This window comes from Cupressus sempervirens, chromosome 10 (genome assembly GCF_028749045.1).
Source record: "Cupressus sempervirens isolate cs-2001-9-10 chromosome 10, ASM2874904v1, whole genome shotgun sequence".
Lineage (NCBI taxonomy): Eukaryota > Viridiplantae > Streptophyta > Pinopsida > Cupressales > Cupressaceae > Cupressus > Cupressus sempervirens.
The window spans coordinates 527,176,443-527,200,342 of record NC_143127.1 but is presented as its reverse complement, the minus strand read 5'-3'; the positions used below and the strand labels follow the sequence as shown (position 1 = coordinate 527,200,342).

General features: G+C 34.8%; 1 protein-coding gene across 2 annotated transcripts in view; it reads left to right on the top strand.

Moving 5' to 3' along the window:
* The window catches only part of LOC149534966 (DNA binding protein), a 304,932-nt gene that overhangs the window by 142,975 nt on the left and 138,057 nt on the right, over positions 1-23,900 (top strand). The gene's annotated exons all lie outside the window — the stretch shown is intronic.

Genomic DNA, 23,900 nt, shown 5'->3' with positions numbered 1-23,900 from the left:
TGAAAAAGAATTCTTAGGGATTTTTCATTTTGATATTTTATTGAAGCTTTGATGTTTTTGGTTTCTATTTTTCTTTGTATTGCTGTACATGCAAAGTACGGTGTACCATACAGAATGTTACATGAAAAAGGAACAGCTTAGCCTAGGGCTCTCAAATGAGAATCAAAACCTGAGAATACAAATAAAATGTGGCCCCTGATTGGTAACCAGAGGGAATTTCAAGACAACAATTTCAGAATGACAGACAGACTATCAGAAGGGACCACAAGAAAATGCAAGAACCTTTACAGTCAATACTAATCTTTAGCACACCTATCCTATACAACTTTGACAGTGTCCTCAGCAGAAGAGTTGAGTAGTTTCTCAAGCAAAGAGTGATCATTTAAAAATTCACTCACTCAGAGTAATTGTGTCTTTATGATCCACAAGGGTTTGAATCTCTCCTCCTCTCACGCTTTAAGAGCTACATCAGTGTTCACAAACTGAACCAGGGCAGCATTTAAGATAAAGAAACAGAGGGTGTCAGGTCGCGTTCCTTGTCAGTTCTATCACAAGACTTATCCTCTATATTGTAGGAACAAGACGATAACCAATAGCCAGCTGGCAAGTATCAGGTTGATCTACTACGGAAGCAGCCTCAATGAAGGAATTATAGTGCCCCAGATAGTCTTTATGAATGGAAATAGAGCCTTGAGCAGGAGATGCCGTGAACTTCTTTGGCACTTTCAGCATCATAGTAACCTGTAAAGCAATAGAAGAAAGATTTACCTAACGACAAGTCTGTAAGTGGACTCTTTTGTCTCTGAAAATCTCATTGTCCCTTGCTTTCCACAGAAATCATAAAACCATCTCCTCTGATAGAAGGTTATCAGTACTACCGCTGCCCATTATCACCTTACAACATTTGCCTTCTGATTTGCAAATAGTTCAGAACAATTGCCTTCTCTGAACAAGCTCAAATTCCTTCTCGCTCAACATCACTCTCTGAAACATCAGACATTCTCCCATCTCAAATGCAAGCATACCTTCAATAGGTTCATAATCAACTTTTTCTTCATGTGCCACTGTGTTATGTTTTCCTTTACCTTTGCTAGAACCCTTCAAACATTGGTAAGCTCTATGTCCAACATTCCTACTTGAAACAAGTACATTTGAACTCTCTATTGCCACTGCCTCTTCCATGGATCTTCTGATCAGGTTTTTCCATTACTAACTTCTCTTTGCTCTTATCAACAACTTGCTAATCCCTTCCCCTAGGGTTGTTTTGTTTTCTTTTTAACTTATCTTCTGCCTTTAGGGCATACTGATAAGCATCTTCAATTGCACAAATACTCAGTATACTTAGCTCATCTTGAATGTTAAGTCTTAAACCATTAATAAACCTGACCACCTTTTTCTTAGATGACTTTCGACATCTTAATCTGATTGTCATCTTGTTGAACTCTTCGGTTTACTCTTTCAAGTCAAATTCTTTTGCTTCAGATTCTACAGTTTCTTGAACAATTCTAGCTCATAATCTTCTGGTATGAACTTGGCCTTAATCAAGGAACCATAATTCTCCACCTAGTGATCTTAGGCTCACCATTGTCTTCTCTATCCATCTGTAACTCTTTCCCCCATAAGGCAGCATGACCCTTCAACCTAGTCTGTGCTAACCTAACCTTTTGTGGATCCTTAATATCTTCAATCTCAAATTAATCTTCTAGTTCATTAATCCAATCTATCAAATCCTCAAGGTTTAAAGAACTACAAAAGTTAATGTTAAAGCATTTAGCTTCGGTTTAACAATCACTGTGATCAAGATCTATATATACATGTGTGTATATATATATATATACCAGTATGATTTACTTACTGTTATATATACATACATACATATAATCTCTTGAACTGTCATTCTGCAAATGATTGCTGCAGTTGAAACCGATTGAACATATATATATTCTATATGAGATCAGATCTCTGTTATGATCGTAACATTATTCAATCCCTTTGATTTAAGATCATAATCGATCTGAATAAATATCATTATCGGGATGCATATGAATCAAGTTCTTTATGATCAGTAATATATGATTAGACTAGTGTTAAGTATAACTAACCCTGAACAGGTATGATAACAAACACCGTCTAGGTGTGACAGTGAATGGTCATGTCTCCATTTGGAGACATGTCCATTCAGAGACATGCCCATTCACTCTCACACCCCTCCTTGTTTTATATATATTCAATCTGCCTGATATTGCAAGGCATCGAAATCAATTAATGCAAGCATATCAAAGGATTGTTAGCATCTCAAGTTCAAGAACATCTTTGTTATCTCTGTTATTTCTGTACTAACATTTACAGATTCTGGAGCAAATCAAATTCATTGACATCAGTGTTGAAACCTGCAATTTGCATCAGTCAGCCTCATATTGAAATCTGCTAAGAAAATTTACAATTAAAAACATCCATCCTAGGACGCATACCCATTTGTGCCATAGCTCTCAATAATATTTCTTCTTTTGTAGGGATCTCAGCTTCTACTGTCTCAAGATCTTCAACAGCTTCCTCAAATTTATCTTCTATCTTAGGTTTCCTCCTAATCCCAGTCAAGGATTACAAATTTCTTCCCTCATTTCATTCCTAAATTCCTCATTCATTTGCTCCAGCCTTCAAGGGTTCATCCTTCTAGGCAACCTACTCTCTTGCAATATATTTCCAACTATTTTTGTGTTCCACTATTTGCAACTGCCAACTAGGCCACCAATTGATTCCACAATACCTCTTGTGCTTCCCTTGTGTATTCCTTTGCAATTCTAGGTTAGGTCTACACTTTACCACCCCACAACCAAGACCTCTAGCACAACCTCAGGAATCAAGATCCAATCAGTCCTATCATTCAAACTCTTGTTGTGCATATCCAACAACAGATCCTCTTCACATCCACCTTGCACAAGTCCTTTGTTGATGTAGATTAGATCCTCAGTTCTGCAACACCACAAACAATAAATTCACAACTTGGCAAACTTGGAACTCGGATCTACAATCACAATAATCACAATTTGTGCTTTGATACCATTTGGCGCAGTCAATGCAAGAGTATCCCCAAAAGAGATATCCAACCTTGCAGCCAGAGACAATACTATGTAAATAATTCAAAGATTCAACACCAACAGATAGAAATAATTGATATTCTCATTAATCACATGAATATATTACTTCCAATTGGGCTGCAACATGTCGTTTATATTCTTAGAATAGACATGCCTCATTACTAAGCCTTGTTCTTGATCATCACTATCTAGATCTTTTGGCTATCAACCATCCTAGTTCACTCTACCAATAAGAACTACTACAATGCTTATACACAAGATCGCCAACCACAAGTCAACTTATTCGATTGCAAATCCCTAGGATAAAGAAAACGTATTACAGCATATAGGTCAATACCCAAATCCATAAGCACACCCCCAAATAGATATATCATGTCGTGCGAATATAGGAGTCAGCCACGTGTAAGAACATAGAATAATGCACCAATTAGCTTCATTGATCACAAAATGCTATTGCAAGCTGATTCATGCCAACCTGGTTGTTAGAACTTAGAACAAGAAGAACAATTTAAGACCAGATCAATCATAAGATAACTTCATTAGGAAACATTGGATCGAGTTGTGAAGCTAGACATAAGATCTCCATGATGTCTAGAACACCCTATAAGGATCACATAAGATAACAAGCCAATTGGAGTAATCTTTACCTAAAACACTATAACTGGCAAACAAGAGCAGGAATAGAAGCAAAATCTTTTTGGGTGATGCAAGATTGTCAACTGTTGAAGGATGCTTCTGCATCACAACTGCCTACTGATTATGAATAATTAATACTTGCCAGCTCGATAGTTCTATCTGCTAATGTTATGTCGCAATGGTAAATATAGACTCGATAAATGAAACAAAGTGATGCCTGATCATATATTGCTTCAGTCTTATGATGCATGGTGATTATGATATCAAAACCAATGATAAACGTATTAGTTGTTACCATTGCAATATTGTGGGTATCCATTGGTGATGCAAATATTATGCTTGGTCCAGTGATTGTGGATACAAGTGCAATAGTGTGGCAATGATGCTATTGTGTAGATAATAATAATGATCTAGTTACATCATGGATGTGTCTATGTATGATCAGGGTGTCATATATGTACGTAGGTATGCATATGTGTGAGATGGCACATTATCGATGGATGCACTCACATGGATGGGAATGTACATGAAATGTGATGTATATTATGATGGTGTTCACATGATGATGGTTGCAGACCTATCATCAAGCCATTATTTTTTCGTGCAACTCACATAGCGTTGATGGTGTATATGAGTTAATATCTGAAGTACACTTGTACATATCACTAGTATTATGTGTCTCCATGGTGAATGGATGCCTTGGTGAGTGCCGAGCTCCATCTATCATTAGATCAATTCTAAAGTACTAAGCAAAATGTGAGAAATGCAAATAATATACAAGACAAGGTATGTTTCTTTTCTTGCACATATTTACATAAGTTCTTCTATTTCCTTTTGAAATAATGGGTTATCACAGTCTTCCCTTATTCAAAAATGCTTTCCCATAAGCATTTGACTGTTAAGATCTAATGGTTTTCTTCTTGTAGTTGACACATATCTTGAATGTTCCATCATTTCTTTTGACTATCTTGAATCTTGAATGTGATTTATTTCTTGGATTCTGCAATGCGAGAAACTCCTTGAGGCCACTTGGTGGTACTTTGTTGATTATGTTCTTTATAGAATGTGTAGGAGGTGTATTTTGGGTAGGTGAGATCTTGTGATATTCCTATCACGATTTAACTATGTAGTTTTTTGAGTCAAACTCATTAGATCTAGGTGATGCTCATAAAGGTGAAGCGCCAGGAAGTCCTGGTGTTGCACCTCTTTGAGCATCACCTAGATCCAATGAGTGCGTAGAGTTCTATTTATTCTCATGAGAGATGGATTCGTGTGAATCACTACTCATGAAACATGGGTCAATGAGTTTTCTTGGCGCTTCACCTCTGTGAGCATCACCTAGATCTAATGAGTGCTAAGTGTTCCATTTATTCTCATGAGAGATGGATTCGTGTGTTAGAAAGTAAAGTTCATGAGAGATGGATTCGTGTGTTAGAAAGTAAAGTTCACCAAGATTACTGAGGGGGGGGGTGTGAATCAAATATCCAACTATTAAAACATTTATCAACCTTATTAATCCTTAACCATGTGAACAATATAACCAGCAACCATAAGAAGATACATATACACAATAACACCAGATATGTTAACTAGGGAAACCCTTGATCAGAGGGAAAACCTTAGTGGGGATGGTACCCACAAAATGATGTACTAATATAAAAGTTTCTTGTAAGAGGATGGACTCTATAAGGAGCCAATGAAATACATTTAGTACATATCAGTCCTTGTTAGGATACTTTGAATTCCTGTTAGGAGATTCCAACACTATTAGGAGTTGTGCCAACCTTGTTAGGAATTGTAGAAGGAAGGACCCACTGTTCAAACAACTTCAGGGGCAAGACCACCGAGACCACCGAACACACTGTCCAATTGATCTCTTTATTATTCCTTGCAGAACAATAGAAATGAAATAACTCAAACTCCTTCTCTGTACTCTTGACTAGACCAAACCTCTTCTGATCTCAATACTAGATCACTAACTCGCATCCAATAATCCCTCGGATTGCTTACACGCATTTATCAACTTCGCATATCACTTGCTCACAAACAATAGAATTTGCACACTTGCACACTTCACCACAAGGAAAATAACCTTTTTTTATACCTTATCCTCAAAATAGTTCCTTGAGTCGGCCTTGAGGCTTTCCCAATTAATTCAAATAGTACCTCATTAAGATATTACAATTCATTACATATTTTTCTAATTACAAGACACTGCCAACTCATAGTCTTTACAACTTTTCACACGTACGACCTTTGACCTTGTGCACTCGTTGACATCATCATCAGGTTGTATATTGTCACTGTCTAACTTTGCTCATCACGATTCTATCTCTGTTAAGAGATCCAATCCAAACATCTGAAACCACTTATCATGTACTCTATTTGTGCATTGTCCTCTGTAATTCTTGAATAACTCTCGCATGCCTTCAACTTTCTGTACGTGCACTTGTCCACTTCATCAGGACATAATGTATCCTCAAGTGCGCTTGACCTCATCATCTATACATAGTCCATACAATCTCGTTTTGTGTCTGCTACTCTACTAGTCTTTACAAAAACAATACCATGTTGACATCAATGACAAACATAGTCAAGAATGCAACATGTCAATCATTGTAACCATCTCTTCAATGCTTAGGATACTCCCCCAAAGGTATACATACCATCAGCAGTCATGGTAACAATCTCCCCTTTTGGCATTGATGGCAACATAGATGAAAAACATCTAAGTTCCGAGAATACCAAATCCAACTTTGTTGTTGCTGTTGCTCTCTTCTTTTCAAATCGTCTTCATCAATCAATTATGAAACTCATAGAAACAACTCTCCATCTGTGCTTACTCATTCTTACATGGATTGACATCAGTTGTTCACTCTCTAACTCACAGGAACAACTCTCCATCTATGCTTTCTCATTCTTACATGGATGGAAATCAATCATTCACACTTCTCCCTTGTTGATATAACTCACTGTTTCTCCCCATTGACATCAATCTACTCATGAACAATTGCCCCCCATACATACATCTCCCACATAATACCAGAAGATGTTTTTCATGTGATCATCTTCCCCATTGAAATCAATGAAAAAGGCTTCATTAAGTCAATTATCTTCTCAAAGTCTTCACCCAGCTCAAGTGTCCAAAGACACTGTTCTATACCAACTACTAGGAGTCCTTGATGGCTCTGCTCGTCAAAGATACTCCCCTATATAGGAAGTATCAACATTCAATCTAGATAAACAATAGTGATCTGTATCATTGGACCAATGCACTCCCTGCATCATCTAGTATCCTTTGCATACCAATCTCGCTTTATTTCTCACAACCTCACCTTGTTCATTCATCTTGTTTCTGAAAACCCATTTAGTTCCTATAACATTCTTGTCTTTAGGTCTAGGAACCAATTCCCATGTCTCATTCTTTACAATCTGATCTAGTTCTTCCGTCATTGCTTGAATCCAATGATCATCCTTGCATGCCTCATTTGCACTCTTTGTTTCAACCTAAGAAATCAAACACAATTCTTCATGTACTCTGTTTGTTGTCATAAATCCTTTTTGTTTGCTTCCAATAATTTGATTTTTAAGGCGATTCTTTGTCAAATTCCTGTTAGGTGTAGGCGTTACTGTCTCAACTCTTCTTCTCTAGGTTCAGATCTTGGTTCTTCCCTCTATTCAACAATTTGAACATCATTGTTAGTCTCAAAGAAAACTTCAACATTTTTTGTAATAGGTTTAGGATTAGCTTCTTCTTCATCAGAATTATAATACAAAATTCTTTCATTGACTCCAAACTTTTCATCCACTTTTACATTTGTGCACTCAAAAATAGTCTTAGTTCTTTGACTAAAATATCTATAAATTTTGCTTTTCAATGAACAACCAAGGAACATGCCTTCATCACTTCTTGCATCAAACTTACATATATCATCATATTTCTTTATGTAACACTTACCTCCAAAAATCCTAAAATACTTCACTGAGGGTACATGTCCAAACCATAATTCATAGGGAGTCTTGTTTGTATATTTTATAATTTGCACTTTGTTCAATGTGTATACTGCTGTATTGACTACTACTCTCCAAAAAGTTTTTGATACATCATTCTCAAACATCATGACTCTCACTGCTTCTGCTACAAACCTATTTCTTCTTTCAGCAGTCCCATTCTGCTTTAGGGTCTTAGGTATTGATAGTTGTCTCTTAGTGCCATTCACTTCACAAAAGATGTTAAACTCATTCGAGGTAAACTCTCCACCTCTATCTGATCTTAAACATTTAATCTTCACTACAGATTCATTCTCAACTCTATTCTTAAAGAAATTAAACTTTTCAAAAACCTTAGATGTTTCTTTAAGAAACGCTCTCCACATCATCCTATTAAAATCATCAACAAAATTCATGAAGTAGATTTCACTGTAGAATCCTCTTGTTCTTGTAGGACCACTTAAATTTGTATTAATAATCTCCAATTTTGCTGTGTTAGAGAACTTCTTGTTAGGAAAGGAAACTTTCTTCTACTTAGCCATAATACATGTTTTACACACAACATAGTAGGCTTCACAATTTTAGGTAAATCTATGACAGCAAATGTACCACTGGCCTTCACAATATTATCAAAGTTTATATGACAAAATCTTCTATGCCATAACCAACTATTATCCACCTTTGCAACCAAACATGTCATCTCTGTAGGGTTCAATTGAAAAACATTACCTTTGAATCTTGTAGCAATGCCAATCAACTTACCATCTTTATCCTTGATAATGCATGTCTTCTCTGTGAATTGTAATTGATATCCTTTATCAACCAACTGTCCAACACTCAATAGGTTAGGCTTTAATCCATCAACAAAATAGACATCATTAGTGTTAGTCTTTCCATCAAGAGTAAGAGATCCTATTCCCTTGATATGGCAAGCTACATTGTTACCAATTTATTCATGTCTCCAGTCATATGATGCGAACAACCACTATCTATGATCCAATCAGCTTTCTTTTCAACTTGCGAAACTAGGGCTTTCTCTTCTCTAACTTCTTTAATAGCTACAAATCCTAGTTCATCATCGCTTCACTTTGAACTCTTTCATCAGATTCATCATTTTCATTTGCATACAAACAATCTCTAGGTCTTCTAGACTTGGAATTCTTCTTATACTTTTTCTCTCTTTTAGGACACTTAGAAGCATAATGACCAAATCCATTGCAAGTCCAATGTTTAAAGATTCTCTTACTGTCTAGTTCTCTCCTTACAAGCAGGGCAATTCCTTCTTCAATTCTTCTATCCTCCTTAGATTTGGATTTGCTGCTGCTGGCATAGCTCCACTAGTGCTTGCATTTCTTGACAAGGAAGGGCAAACACTTAATGCACTAAAAGCTATTTCCACTCTTGACAATTCTCCAGATTGCTTCAAGATCACTTCTGCTGCTTTCAATCTTCCAAGTAGAGTCTCTCTGGTAAACTTCTCAGTGCAAGGTATCACTTGCTCAATCATCTGCGTTGTCTACCTGAATGGTGGTGTCAAGGTTTTCAAGATCTTCCATGCAATCTCATCTTCATCTTTAGATCCTTTGCAAGACTTAATTCCTGCAACAATTTCTGATATTCTACCTATATAACTTCTTACAGATTCATCTTCCACCATCTTAGCATCTCGAAGGAAACATATCCAATTCTGTAATCTGATTCTCTTAGCATGCACATCACCTTGAAATGTATATTCTAATGCTTTCCAAATTGCATGTGATGTTTCTAAGGATTCTAGCTGATTGCATTCATTTTTAGAAGAGCTAACAATAATGCTTCTCTGGCAAGCATGTTGCACATAAAAAAATCTCTTTCAGCTGCACTAGATTCCTCAAGTTTCCTTTCTTCCACAATCTTCATTCCATTCTTTGTCATCATCCAATATCTTGGACCGATACATAGGAAATGAGTCTTAATCTTCTCTTTCTAGCTATCATAGTTAACTCCATCGAATTTAGGACTATCCTTTCTAAAATGACCCACCATTGATTTCCTTATGCTGTTAAGCTTTTCCTTCAAAGATTTGAGGCTTTGATACCAATTGTTAGAAAGTAAAGTCCACGAAGATAACTAAGAGGGGGGGGGGTGGTGAATCAGTTATCCAACTATTAAAACATTTATTAACCTTATTAATCCTTAACTATGTGAACAATATAACCAACAACCATAAGGATATACACATACACAATAACATCCGATATGTTAACTAGTGAAACCCTTGATCAGAGGGAAACCCTTATGTGGATGGTACCCACAAAATTATGTACTAATATAAAAGTTCCTTGTAAGAGGATGGACTTTGATAGGAGCCAATGAAATACATTCAGTACATATCAATCCCTGTTAGGAGACTTTGAATCCTTGTTAGGAGATTTCAACCCCGTTAGGAGTCGTAGAAGGCAAAATGACCCACTATTCAAACAACTTCAAGGGCAAGACCATCGAACATACTATCCAACTGATCTTTGTATCCTTCCTTGCAGAATAATAGAAATGAAATAACTCGAACTGCTTCTCTTTCCTCTTGACTGGACCAAACCTCCTTTGATCTCAATACCAGATCGACAACTCGCATCCAATAATCCCTTGGATCGCTTATACACATTTACCAACTTCGCATATCATTTTCTCACATACAATAGAATTCGCACAATTGCACACTTCACCACAAGGAAAATAACCTTCCTTTATAGCTTATCTTGAATAATTCCTTGAGTCAGCCTTGAGGCTTTCCCAATTAATTATAATAGGATCTCATTAAGATATTACAATTCATTACATCTTATCGCAATTACAAAACACTTTCAGCTCACAGTCTTTACAACTTCGCACACATGCAACCTCTAACCTTGTGCACTCGTTGATGTCATTATTAGGTTGTCTACTATCATCGTCTAACTTTGCTCATCACGATTCTATCTCCATTAAGAGATACAATCCAAACATCAGAAACCACTTATTAGGTACTCTGTCTATACATTGTCCTTTGTAATTCTTGAATAACTCTTGCATGTCTTCGACTTTTTGTAGGCACACTTGTCCATTTCATCAGGAGACAATGTATAACATATCCTCAACTGCAGTTGACCTCATCATCAATACATAGTCCATATGACCTTGTTCTTTGTCTGCTACTCTGCCAGTCTTTACAGAAACAATATTATGTTGACATCAATGACAAACACAGCCATGAATGCAACATGTTAAGCATGCTAACCATCTCTCCAATGCTTAAGATACCCCAAAGAAATACCATCAGCATTCATGCTAACATTGTGTGACTCACTACTCATGAAACATAGGTCAATGAGTTTGACTCAAAAACTGCATAGGTAAATCTTAATAGCAATACCACAATTTGACTTGTTGTGGAAAAATATCTAGGTGAGATCTCCTTGTACTAAGATTTATGTAGGGTCTATTTCTTATTTCCATATTTGAATTTGAATGTTTGTTAACATCTTGTTTAAAGGGGCATAAATACTTTATCCATGCATGTTCCAATATGAACTTAATATTCTCCAATTTGAGGATGTGGAATTGAGTTGAGTAGGTGCAATCTCCCATATGCAAGGTGAGATTAGTGATGGTGTTACTATAAGTGAATGCTCCATTGGTTAATTTTATTTTGAAACCCTTATGCTTGAGTTTTGGCATGTTATGTTCTTGAATCCATTTTTGACTGATAAAATTGCGGGTAGAGCCGTTGTCTAAATGGCAACACCTTAAAGATGTCTATTACTCCAATTTGACCTTGTATTTTGAATGTTTTCTATGTTCTAGGCTTTCTAGTGTTCCTTCGTTTTCTGAATCTCCCTCATTGTTTTTTTGGGAGGCTTGCTGCTTCTCAATCTCTTCTTCAATTTGAAAAGAGGGTTGTCGTAAATCATGTATTCCTTGAATTTATAAAGAGGGTTCTGTGTGACCTTGCCATAGTTTTGGATCTTTATATTCTCTTCTTTCTTGTAGTGCATTGGGGTGTTTTTCCCTTGGAATGGTCATGGGAATGTTTCATCAGATGAAATTTCATCTACCCACCTTTTTTAGGTTTACTCAGTATTTATAGGGGCCCTCATTGAATGGAAGAGATCTGTCTGCATCCTTGTCTAGTAGATGTTTTGCCTTTGTTTGCCATCTATTCATTGTTTGGGGGAGCTATGCAAGTTATTGTCTTATGTATCTTCGATTGACAAATGTTTTACCTTAGTTGTCCATCTGCTTATTATTCGATTAGTGTCATTGGTTTCATGAGAAGTGGTAGCACTATCTTTCAAAAGGAAGGATGATATTTGGTGAGTGTGAAGTTCCCTTGTGTGGTACCTGATTTCATCATTCTTCCTATTATCTATCTTTTTTGTGCATGATCCTTGAGAGTACATAGTAATTTTGTTGAACATTCTATCAAATTTTTTTTGAGCCTTTTAAAGCTACCTTCCATGAGGGCTATAATATTGCGCTTGAGGTCTTGTTGAGGTTGGTTGATTCTTCGATCTCAGTTCTAGATACTCTTTTAGGGATAATTCGTGGTTTAGATTATTCTTTTCCTTGTCCCTTTTGAATCGTTCTCGTCGATATATCAAGTTTGTTGACTAGAATGTGTTGGTTTAATTAGTGAAAATTGGGGTCCCGAGCCTTGAATCTTTTCTTGTGGTGTGAAGTGTGTCCTTTGATGATGGTTTTACAGAGGCTTGTGTTAAGGCTTTAATAAGTTGGTCCATGGAATTCTGAATTTTCTTTCGCCCATCCGGGAACTGATCTAGTTTATCGTTGAACTTTTTTTGTGCATTATAGGAAAGTGGCTCTGATACCAATTCTAATGTCCCCTTTTTTATATATATGAGACACTATTTAAAACATATAATTTGTACTTGAATGATTAAATAAAATTGATTTAAGAAGCAAAATGCAATTGATTCAAATACACAAATGCATGTATAACTATGATCTCAGTGAAATATCTATTACTAGTATTTCAAATGCATATGTTGAATCTCAGAATGCAATTAAGAAGGTTGTGTCTGATCTAAGAGTATCGAATGGGCTCAAAAACCCGAATGGTTGTCTCTGGTCTTCATATGAGTCCCACACTGCATATATAGGTTGGTATGGTGTGCATTGGCAGATATAATTGCCGTCTCTGATGTTCTAGAATTATTTATTCTCAATTTCTCTGGACTGTAAAGCCTTCTCTGATATGGTAATATTTTTTATGCTTCTTATGTAGATGTCATCTCTGATGTACAATTCAATTGCCTGCATCACCAATTGCTATAGCAGCCTACTATGCTCTTAACCAAGTGCTTTTACAAGGGAAAATATATGTTTCAAAGATATCAATTCTTCACTGCCTTTTGGTGAGCTGATTGACTTGTATAAATATGTGAGTCAGTTTACGAAAAGATGCGGGTTAAAATATGTCACCCTTCATAACAACTGATAATTATATGGTTCACTGAATTATTCATGATTGTTTTTTGAACTAGTCATAAAGGATTATTGATGACAACTGCTATACTATTAATCATGAATCATCAATAATTGCCAGTCCAATCATTCTATCGGCTTATGTTATATCGCAGTGCTAAATATGTGAACCTGATATATGAATTGGAAGTGATGCCTGTGTTAATTTTAACACATGTTAAAATTCAGTTCTGAGAATTCAAATTTTATTTGCTGAAAACACTTTCATTTGTTATTTGAAAGAATATAAATGTCCTTGTATCATTCATTTCATGAATATACAATTGATATTTTACACAAATAATGAAATGCTAAAAGCAAAGTATCTCACACAAATCGTGAATACAATTGCTATCTTTCATACGTACTAAGAACAAGAAAAATAAAACATATGGAAAAAAGTCAGAGATAACCAGTCATTGCCTTTCAGACTTTGACTGGTTAGATGTTCTCTGTCGTTGCGTTGTCGCCCATGGTTCAACTTTTGATCCGGTAAGCTCTTGGTTCTTCGTTTCCCTGCAAGAGAAAGAGGCGGAGTTAGATCTTTATGATCTAAACAATGACTAGTTATCTATAACCACATACTTGCACATATCATATTCTTCTTATTTTTGAATACGTACAAAAAATAGCAAGTGCATTCTAAGTGTTCAAATGCAAATCATAGAGAGGTAGTTTGTGAGTGTCACAAGCCCGTGCTCGAACCTCATAAAAGACCATTTTGAATGAGAAAGAATTGAAAAGAGTGAGTTGCTGGAAAATAGAGCACTGTGACAAAGAACTCATGGTGGAGACAACAGCTACAGATTATGATGGTATATAGTGAGTAAAATTTTCTGAAATAAATAAGACAAGCAGCAAAATTTCTCATAGAAACTGCTTAAAGATCAGTATGGAGATACCACAGAGCACTATTTGCATGGCTTTTCAGATTTGTGTGGAAATGAAGTAAGGTATGCTTACAGTTCAAAATCAAACATCTTCAGCAAAATCCACCTTCATTTTGATAGATACAGGTGAGTGTGAAATGGATCAAAGGAATAGCCTTGATACAGACCTCTTATAAAAGAAACCCACATCAAATACATTAACAACAGCAGTATAAAGACTAAAAAAGCTGCACAGGGAGGAACTGGAACTTATTACCCTAAGTCAAATTGTTGTAATTCTGCTTAAGGATGAAAACCAATTGTTGAACAAAGATGGTAACCAAGAAATCAGTCAGGATTGAAAAGAAAGATATATATTACAACTGGATGCCTCTGAAATAACAGAGAAAAAACTTACTGAAGCCTTGTGTAAAGTACCATATATGAGAGGTCCAAACAGCAAAAGAGTTCAAGCTGCAAATTTTAAGCTACGAAGGAAATTAACCAAACATCAAAAGTCTCAAATGAATATCCAGAAGCAACAGATCAGATATGTTCAAAGATAGGGAGAATTAATGAAACACCTTTTAATGGTAGCTTGAAATATGTTAAAATCTGTGCATCCATTCTGAACATTCAGGTCTATTGGCAACTCGATATGGGCATTGTGATAAAAGATCTACATCATGCAAGAATTTCTTGAAAATCCTGTTTGACTGGTTCTACAACAATACTGATATATAAATTCAGAAAAATGTGCATCCAGTTTTAGTGAAGAAACGACAGTACAGTTACAGTTTCAAATGACAAGCAAATAAATGTATATGCACAGCAGATAAGGCAACGATATCAAACATGGCGGCCTCAAAGACGTACACAAAAACCCTTATACATGGCGGCCTTTAGAGGAAAACTCCAGATCTTCATTTGAATAGCAGATAGAAGTCAAGAGAGAGCAACAAGAGTTTTCTGTACAATGGCGGCTCTAACATCATGATAGATCAAAGTAAATAAACGAGCTAGCAGTATTACCTCTCTGATAAACGACTTCCAGTCATAGCAGTTCCAGCAAAGAGATAAACGACTTCCAGTCATGGCAGCCGCAAATGAAGTTAAAAATACCTTCAAAACCCTAGCTGCGGTTTTCTCCCAAGCTCTCTAGAATGAATGCAATGTAAATGAGAGGAGTTTGGGGTAGCAAAATAATATCATGCCTTTCTCCTTTTTGATAATCTTTGAAATCCGCCGGCATGGGAGAGTTTTTTTTAAGTTTTCTTTTAAAAAATAAAAATAAAATGAATTTTAATATATATGCCGTGGGTTTTGGGAAGGGGGAAAAGTATAATGTTTGGTGCCATGGGGTGTGAAAGGGTAAGTGTTAGTATTTTAACACTTAGTTTTTGTAAGTATTTGCATTTTAAATAAGGTTATTAATTGGTATTTTATGAACCACTTTATAACCTTTTTTAATTAAATGCAAATATATAGACCTTTTCAAAGTCGTGTATTTTTTTCAATCTTGTATTTACACACTTTTAAGGATTTCAAGTCAATTGTGACATGTGTTTAAAGGAGGAGAAAGAGGATAAATAGTATAGCTGAAGACTTGGTGTTTCAAATATTTTGAATCATGAGGAGGGATTGTAGGGATTTTAATTTGGGTCGAATTTAGAGTTTGACCAAGTATTTTGGAGGTCTTTATGGCCAGTTAGAGCATTTTGGGGGATTTTGACATGAGTCATGGGTTTCATTATCACTTAATGCAGTTGTTAGGAAGTGAGTCATCTTCTTGATAAGTTTTGACTTCCTTTTTGTAGCCTGTTTTCCTGAATTCGACCCAAGTTGGGATTGTATTTAAGAAGTCTTTTGAACTCATTTAATGGGTTGGAATTATGCAAAGAAGGCTTATGTGACAACTTTTTGTCCTTAATATTTTTGTGCAAAAATTTTTAACTCTTTTTTTTTGGAAAGATCAAATACAAATGATAGTGGCTGAGTTTATGATTATCTGAATTTATTTTGGAGGCTTCCCTTCTTTCTGTAATTTTGTGTATGTTCAAGTGATTTGATAAAGACAACTAGTGAATCATCATTTTTCCATGTTGTTGTCTCACCCAAACACCTAGTTGCAGAAAAGTATGTTTGTTTGCAGGTTGTAGTTCATGTTTTGAAAGGTGAAGCTAATAAGAGAAATATCTGTTTTCTTTCTTATACTGGTTCATTTTCAGACTTTATTACAAAATATTTATGCAAGCCTATACATAAAGGAAGTATTTTTGTATTCATTCAGATATGCTAGTGATCCCTTCTAGTTATTAGTATTTGAACTTTCATATCATTTTGGTGCATCACCTGATTCTCTAGTTTAGGGTTTAAGATTTTAAGTTTATTTCATTAACTTCTATCCCTTTCCCTCACAATTTCATCTAAGTTTTTTGGAGTTATCAGTGATTATCTGATAGGAACTGGCCTAGAATCCAGAGGTTTCATTTCTAGTTACGCATTTCCCACATGCAGAAATGAATCCCATGTTAGGCAAGATTGTTAAACTTGTTTAAGTTTAACAAGGTGCAAAATTTTAGCCTTAACAGCCTGATCATATATTGTTTCAGTATCATAATGCATGGTGACTATATTATCAAACCCAATGATACATGAATCAGCTATTACCATTGCAGAAGTATGCATATACATTGGTGATTCAAATACAATGCTTAATGCAATGACTGTGGATACAAGTATAGTAGTGTGGCATGATGGTATATGTAGATAAGGATAATGATGCAGTTACATCAACATGGGTATGTTTATGTATTGCGTTGGTGTTATATATGTATGTATATATGCATATGTATGTGATGGCACATTATGGATGGAAATCTATGCGAAATGTGATGCGTATCATGAATGTGATCACATGATTATGATTGCAGACCGATCATCAAGTCATCAGTCCATCATGTAGCTCACATAGCACTGATGGTATATACGAGTGATTATCCAGAGTTCACTTGTACATATTACCAAGGTTATGTTTTCCATGGTGGATGGATGCCTTGGTGAGTGCCAAGCTCCATCTATCATCAGATCAATTCTAAACTACTAAGAAAAATACAAGAAATGTAGATAATATACAAGGAATGTTTCTTTCCTTGTCCATATTTACGTAAGTTATTTTCTTGCATTTGAAATAATAGGATATTACATAGGAGCACTGCTGTTTACTCCTAGACAATAATTTCACACAATTTGTTTAGTAATCCCTATTATAGAAGTGAAATCATAGAACTTTCTGATCAGTTTTGACAAACAATACTTTGCATTCCAACGAAATGCCACAAATTGCAACAAAGAAAGAACTAGAGAAACTCAATCCACAAACTTGTGACCAGATCTTGTGGCTGCTATATTAAATATATGATGTCAATCTTTAGCTGCAATGAAATGATCAGAATGATAAGCTTACAAAGAGCTAACAAGTCTTTTATTTCTTGTCCACGGTTTCTGTTTCCATCAATTATGGAGAAAACGACTTGCTTGAAGATACCACAACATTAATATTTAATCCATTAATGTTGTTGGCAGTGGGCCAGCATCCCTCTTAGGGTTTGCAATATGGCTTAACCACCTCCTGTGGTTTTATAAGACTATTTGTTGTATTGGGCATTGATAGGTTGATCTTTTGGTGCAATGGCAATTCTGGCCTTTCTAACAATTGGTATTGGAGCTTGGTCACAAGTTCGAATCTCGCAGGCCACGATGAATGATGCCGGGAGGGCGATTGTTGGCAGTGGGCCAGCGTCCCTCACAGGGTTCACAACATGACTTAACCACCTCATGTGGTTCTATAAGACTATTGGTTGTATCGAGCATTAACAGGTCAATCTTTTGGTGCAACAGCAACTCTGGCCTTTCTAACAAATGTTACTGGTGAATGGAAAGCTTCATTCATAAATATTTGGCCCATCTATCTAATGTATGGGCTAAAATGAATATTTACTACAAAATATTAATCAACAGTATCAATTGTGCTAGCTTCCTATAATCTCCACTAGAGATGCACGGTGAAATATTTACTAAAAATCTCTTTCATGGGAATGGCTATATCGGGTTGCTTCTTCAGAAACATTTATTAACAAGAGAGAGTCATTGGTCTTTGTGAAATATGCTGTATTTGTAATGTGCTGCGCCCAATATCAAAGTAACTGGAGACAAATATTTGATTAAATTACCTTTTGTAAACATACTTGGCTCATGTAAATATTTTGCCTCCAAACTCTTGAAGAGTATTTGTAAACTAAAGTCTGTTTGTGCCAAACTTCATTCTAGAAGTAATACCAGTCATGAGTCTTCTGTTGATATTTTAGCTTGGTTCCTTAGATACTAGTAGGCCAAATTAGTTCAAGACCAACAAAATATTTGATCTTATAATAATCTTCATAACACTTTATGGGAATACGATTTGATCATATTGATAATCCCAAAGTTGTCCAAACTCTTGAAGAATATTTGTAAAGTCTGTTTGCGCCAAACTTCAGATATTGGCACAAAGATTCAGAAATGAAATATTCTTTATTTCTAAAATTATTTGTAACAATAATATAAATGCTATATTTCTCCAGAATAACATTTATTATTGAGAATACAACAAAACCATTGCAAATTTGTCCCTAGAGGAGACTTCACAAATTTGGTTCAATGGAAACTTGTTGTGAATCCAATTCCACTAGAAGAACCGGGGTTTTGTCTAGGCTCTTCTAAAATACAGAGCATCCAACAATTTCATCAATTTCAAAATAACATCAGAACATATCAAAATGAATTGCAAACCCTCTTTTATTAGAAATTTGGTGACCCTTCCGGAATTCTCTCATGGAACTACTATTCAAACAAGCTCGGGAATTTTATTAAGTGACTATAACATATCTTTATTTTAGTCACTTTTAATTAAATTATTTAAAATTAGATTTGAACTTTTATTATTTAATATATTTGGACAACTTTAAAAAAATTTAATTTAATTGATTTGTTAAAGTGTAGCTTCACCAGAAGTGAAGAACATTGTATATAAGTATATGATTCTGTGATTTAGACACACACACACACATATATAGTAATCACTGTTTTGTGATTACTTATCTATACTTAACATTAAGGCTTTTGATTGCTATAAGTTTGTGGTTATTGGTTACTAAACCAATCATTATCCTAACTAGATCATGAACCCATAAGGCCATGACCCTACGTGGCCACGTAGAGTCATGTCGAGTCATGTCCCTAGGGGAACGTGACTCCTTACTTTCATTCATAAAAAACAATTGCCAATGGACAGAATCATTAATCAAATCGGTAATGATCTCCTTCCTTCAACGATTCAGTTTGTAATCATAAAACATTATCAAGTTGTACTTAGTCAGTATTATAAATCCGACATTATATACTTATCGGTCCTGAGTTATAATTGAATTTAGAATCGGTGAGCATACATACTATATTGTTTAAATACCATATTAGTATTCTTCCAGTTATAATCAGAACAACTAAAGGTATATATTTGTATCTCTCTATCAGAGATCCTTCAATCTTTTACATGGTATCAGAGCCATCCTGATAGAGGAATTTGGTATCAATATTATTAAATCTAAAAATTATTTATATAGGATTTTAAATAATCTCCAATTCAAAATGGTGAATCATGTAAGGTGATGGAACTCTAAATTTTGGAAAATTTAGAGTCCCAAACATTATGTCAAGGGGCTAATTTTCATATCTTACCCACTACTTATATTCGAACAATATTCTTCAAAACACCAACATCATGAGCACCAAAAGAATAGATAAAGATGTGTTTCAAGATAGTCTTGCCATTATTTGTCTTCAGATAAAACATATATGCAAAAGACCATATTGTATAAAAGGAAGATTGAAGGTTAATAGAAGACTGGAAAAAGATCTAGAATGAACAAATACATGTCATGAACATCATATAGCAGTGCAAATATATTACAAAAATACAATGTTAGCAACATATCCACACATCACGTAAGCAAAATCTTATGAATATATTGAAGAGTGTTGGAGTAAAGACTTCATCTTTTACATACACTCATAATTTTAAGAAGAATCTAAGAAAGAATAAGTTCATTAATATTAACTATCAGTGATTACAAGATGAGATAAAAGTACATAAACTTAAAATCAATAGATATGACTATAGAGTCGGCACTCTTTGATTAAAAGTTGTGACTCCCTATTGGAAATTGAAAAGATATAAGTAGGGGATATTTTGTTCAAACAAGACATATCCAAAACATTCGGAAAAACATTCATATTTTGGAGAAAGTATTTTATATTTATTATTGTATGGAGGGATAAGGAGCAACATTATGACTTTGTAATATAAATTCTATTATTTTATTTTTATAATAAAATAAAATGTCTTTCGTCTATTACTAAATGACATGGAGATCTAAATTGCAGAGGAATTGTTTTTTGTAATTTTGTATACAATTTAAATGTCGGATAAGTGGACATGGTCATTTAGTATTTTAAGTTCGACCATCACAGATATTGTGAAATATTAAATTGTTTCCATATGTGTCCAGTTTGTCTCCCTACTAGAGGAGTTAAAGTTCAATTTGGACTAATTTAAGATTGCAAAATATTTGATCTATCACGTCTTGACTATTTAATTGTTGATAGTATAAGTGCGTCGAACATTATAAAGTTGTATGTGAAAATTCATTGAAGTTGACTCTATTGCCCAGATGAGCAGAGGCACCGGTCTTTCTATTATTGAAGTCAAAAAATCTATATATTCCTTATACAAGCATCAGATCTATTATTAAAACCTTATATAATTCATTCAATTCACACTTAGCATCTAGTTTCAGTTTCATTGAGTTCAAGGACCTTGCCAGTCGAAGAACTCCAAAGCTTAAATTTGCTTTAGAAAAGCTCTGAACCAAGTGATCAGGTTCGAGGAGAAGGTCTACCCGCCTAGGTGTAGCGGAGCCTGAAGTGTAGGGGAATCGAGAACTATTCTTGTTCTTTGGCCAGAACTGATTGAGAAGTCCTATCAGAGAAGTGGGAGGCTCTTGGATTTCCAATCCGTGGTTTTGCGAACCAACATAAGGTTAGAGGATAGACTTGAAGGGGCTTCAAACTTTTCATCATGGAAAATTCGAGTTATTATCATACTATGAGAGATGGAATTAGAAGAATATATAGAGTCAAATAAACCAATTCCAGAAAATGATCCACATAAAACAATGTGGATAAGGCACAACAACAAAGCCATGAAGATTATTGTAGATTCTGCAAAGGATCACATTCTTCCCTCAATATCTAGTCTCAAAACTGCTTTTGAGATGTTTTCTACAATTGAGAATACTTTCAAAATTAACAACACTAGTAGATTCCTAACATTAAAGCAAGACCTTCTTTATATGAATATGAACAATGGAGAATCAATTACATCTTATTTCTTAAGAGTTTCTGAATTGAAAGATCGATTTGCAACTAATGAAAGTCATGTAGATGACAAAGAACTTAGCATTATAGCCTTAAAAGGACTACCACTATCTTGGGAAACTTTTATTCGTGGTGTAAGCTCTCAACCTGATCTTCCTAAATTTGAACTACTAAAAAATGGATGTACTCAAGAAGAGTCAAGATTAGTTTCCAGAGAAATCAACTTAAATCAAGAGGGAGACATTCGAGCTCTTCATGCTAACTTCAACAATAAAGATAAGAAAGGTAAATTCAAACGAAATAGAAAGAATTTCAACAAATCTTACAAGAAATGGGATTGGTTAAAAGTACAATGTTTCAAATGTGACAAATTTGGTCACACTCACAACTTCTATCTAGATCGAAAGAAGATTCAAGCAACTCTAGCAAAAGTCAAGGAGGAAAAAGATAAAAAAGGAGAAAACTATGCATTTTATCTAGCACTCTTAAGTGAATTAAATTCCAACAAGAATACTTGGATATAGACAGCGGAGCATCATGTCATATCATAGGATTTAGAGATAAATTTGAAAGCTTCAAAGGATGCTCCTTTAAAGAAGTAACGATTGGAGACAATTCTACACACTTGGTTAAAGGTATCGTATCATGTTCAATTCAATTAAATTCAAGTATTACTGTCCAACTTAAAAATGTTTAATTTGTACCTGGTATAAAAAGAAATTTGGTCTCCATCTCTGGTCTTGCTGATCAAGGGTATATAATCACCTTCCAAGAACACAGAGTTCTATCTTGGCCAAAGAATTCAAACATCGGATTTAGAGATGGAAGTTTATATAAACTTCGTAACCAACAAAATTTAGCTCTAAATCATGAAACATCAAACACAAATGAAATTTGGCATAGAAGATTAGGTCACCTTCATTTTCGTGCTTTATTTTTGATAGGGAAAATTGTAAAAGGGTTGCCTAGTCTCAAACTTGATCATTTAGGAATTTGCAAAGGATGTGCCCTAGGAAAAAGCACAAAGAAATCCTTTCCTAAAAGTTTACACAAATCAAATTTTGTACTTGAACTTATTCATATTGATCTATGCGGTCCCATGTCTGTACCTTCCCTAAATGGATGCCTCTATTATGTGATTTTTATAGATGATTATTCTAGGAGGACTTGGATCTACTTCCTTAAACAAAAGGAATCAATTGAAGTATTATCTAAATTCAAAGAATTCAAAGCCCTAATCGAAAATCAGTTTGGACAGAAAATCAAAACCCGAAGATCTTATAATGGAGGTGAATACATCTCTGAAATTTTTTAAGTTTTTTACATTACTATTGTGATTAAGAGGGAGCTTTTTGTACCATATAATCGTCAACAGAATGGAGTTGCAGAACAAAAAAGTAGATCCATTTTTGAATTAGCCAGAGCTATGATGCATGACCAAAATCATCATACCTCTTTTTGGGTTGAAGCTTCTAATACTCTAGTTTACATTCAAAATAGATGTCTACACTCAATATTGGAAAATACAACTCCTGAAGAAGTATTTACAGGCATCAAACTAGACCTAAGTGACCTAATAATATTTGGGTGTCCTGTTTACATACATATTCCTAAAGAAAAGAGAACTAAATTAGAACCATCTGGAAAGAAGGGTATACTCATCAGATATAGTAAATCAACCAAAAGTTACAAAATCTGTCTCTAGTCAAAGAACCATTGAAGTTAGTAGAACTTGAACTTATTCATACTGATCTATGTGGTCCCATGTTTGTACCTTCCCTAAATGGATGCCTCTATTACGTGATTTTTATAGATGATTATTCTAGGAGAACTTGGATCTACTTCCTTAAACAAAAGGATTGAATTGAAGTATTATCTAAATTCAAAGAATTCAAAGCCCCAGTTGAAAACCAGTCTGGACAGAAATTCAAAACCCAAAGATCTGATAATGGAGGTGAATACATCTCTGAAATCTTTTAAGTTTTTTGCATTACTGTTGGGATTAAGAGGGAATTTTTTGTACCATATAATCCTTAACAAAATGGAGTTGCAGAACGGAAAAACAGATCCATTTTTGAATCAGTCAGAGCTATGATGCATGACCAAAATCTTCATACCTCTTTTTGGGTTGAAGCTTCTAATACTCCAATTTACATTCAAAATAGATGTTTACACTCAATATTGGAAAATACAACTCCTGAAGAAGTATTTACAAGTATCAAACCAGACGTAAGTCACCTAAGAATATTTGGGTGTCCTGTTTATATACATATTCCTAAAGAAAAGAGAACTAAATTAGAACCATATGGAAAGAAGGGTATACTCATCAGAT